Raw genomic sequence first — 2,401 nt, forward strand, 5'->3', positions numbered from 1 at the left:
TATCAGTTTTTTCAGTATGGATTAATTGATACAATTTTAATTTTTAATGATCTAAAAATTATTAGTGAGTTTCCTGCAGGATTCGTCGATGCAGTAAAGAGATTTAAAAATATGATTGACAATGTAAATCCAAGGGATATATCCCTAAAATTTACAAACAGTCAACCTATTTTTAATGAAGAAGAAGAGTGCTTGGTTCCAGCACATCAAGTAATATTCATGTCCGTCTTCCCAGGAAATTTTCAACCAATTGATCAAGTTCAAATCTTCCCAGGAAATTTTCAACCAATTGATCAGATTCAAGATTTAACAATTTACAGTCATGAAGGAAGGCTAGCCAGCACATTAGCAAGGGTCTTTGAAAGAACTCAAAAAATAATGAAGGAATCTCACACAAGGATTAATTATAAAAGTAGAAATACTCTGCTTGTGTCCAGTAAAAGAAATGAAATTGAAGAAAGAGAGATGAGACTCTTAGTGGAATTTGAATCAGCATTCTACAACTTATCTGGACTCTTAGAAAAGCTCCCCGAAGGGATAAAGAAGAATCTCTGCTATTTGATAAAAGACAGAGAAGACCACAAGTGCCAGCTGTGTGTCTCAGAAACATCTGAAGAAAGTAATAATGAAATGGGATCCACCCACATGATAAAGGAAGAAGACAACGCATCTGAAGGTCACATGATGAAAGAGGAGGACAGCACATCTGAAGCATCTCTCTTATATTAGAAACATGTTATTTAAATCTATACTTTTAGATAAATATTCCAAAAAATAATCTTGAAATAAAGATAGAAGAACTTTTGGATGAAATTTGTGCTGAAAATCCTTTAGATATTAAAAATACAAATAACGAATTAGTAAGCATTAAATTAAAAGATCCCACAAAAGAGATAAATGTTCCAAATAAAATTCCTTATTCCGCAAGAGATAGAGAAGAGTTCTCATTAGAATGTAAGGATCTTTTGGAAAAAGGAATTATAAGATTAAGTAAAAGTCCCCATGCGGCTCCAGCTTTTTACGTTGAAAACAATAATGAAATTAAAAGGGAAAAACGAAGAATGGTAATAAACTATAAGAAAATGAATGAAGCAACTATTGGTGATGCTCATAAACTTCCAAGAAAAGATTCTATTTTAGAAAAAATCAAAGGAGCAACTTGGTTTTCATCTCTTGATGCAAAATCAGGATATTGGCAACTTCGTTTAGACGAAGAAACAAAGAAATTAACTGCTTTTACTTGTCCAACGAAAGAATCAACAAGTGTATTACTTTATGAGTGGAATGTATTACCATTCGGATTAAAACAAGCCCCAGGTATTTATCAAAGATTTATGGAAGAAAATCTAAAAGAGTTAAATGAATTTGTTTTAGTATACATTGATGATATACTAATTTTTACAAATCAGGATAAAGAGGATCATCTTCAAAAATTATTAATAGTTTTAGAAAGATATAAACAGAAAGGATTAGTTCTTAGCAAAAAGAAAGCGAGAATAGCAAAACAAGAAATAGAGTTTCTTGGATTAATTCTATCCACTCAAAGAAAGCTAAAACTTCAACCAAATATTTTAGAAAAGGTAAATTTATTTCCTAATAAAATAGAAGATAGAAAATAATTACAAAGATTTTTAGGGTGTATAAATTATATTTCGGATCAAGGATTTTTAAAGAATATAACAGAATACACTAAAAACTTATTTCCAAAAATAAGTACCAAAAAAGAATGGAAATGGGATGAAAAAGATAGTATGCAAATTCAAAAAATTAAGGAATTATGTGAAAAACTTCCAGAACTTTATATTCCAGAAGAAAACGACTACTTAATAGTAGAAACAGATGCTTCAGACATAACCTGGTCAGGATGTCTAAAAGCTAAGAAAACTATAAAAAGTTTGGAACAAGAAAAAGAATCACTAGATTCTAAATATTCCATAAAGGAATTACTTTGCAGGTATATTTCAGGAACTTTTACTCCAACAGAACAGAGATATACCACTCATGAAAAGGAAACTCTAGCAGCAATTAAATCTCTTAAGAAATGGAAAATTGATTTACTACCCAGAGAATTTACATTAAGGACAGATTCAAGTTACCTAACAGGTTTCATACGATATAATTTAAAAGTTGATTATAATCATGGACGACTGGTAAGATGCAATTATTTCTGTTACAATATCCAATAAAAATTGAATATATTAAAGGTGACAAAAATGTTATTGCAGATACATTAACAAGAGAATGGAGTTCGTCTACAACGCATTAGATCAAGAAATTCAAAAATACGAACAAGAACTCGAAAAATGCAAGCATTGTCAGCAAATAAGGACACAGATCCAATCCCTTAAGAAGGCCATCGAAGCAATGAAATCAACACAACAACCAAAACCATCAGAGTTCG

This window comes from Arachis duranensis, unplaced genomic scaffold, assembly GCF_000817695.3.
Source record: "Arachis duranensis cultivar V14167 unplaced genomic scaffold, aradu.V14167.gnm2.J7QH unplaced_Scaffold_232527, whole genome shotgun sequence".
In the NCBI taxonomy this organism is placed as follows: Eukaryota; Viridiplantae; Streptophyta; class Magnoliopsida; order Fabales; family Fabaceae; genus Arachis; species Arachis duranensis.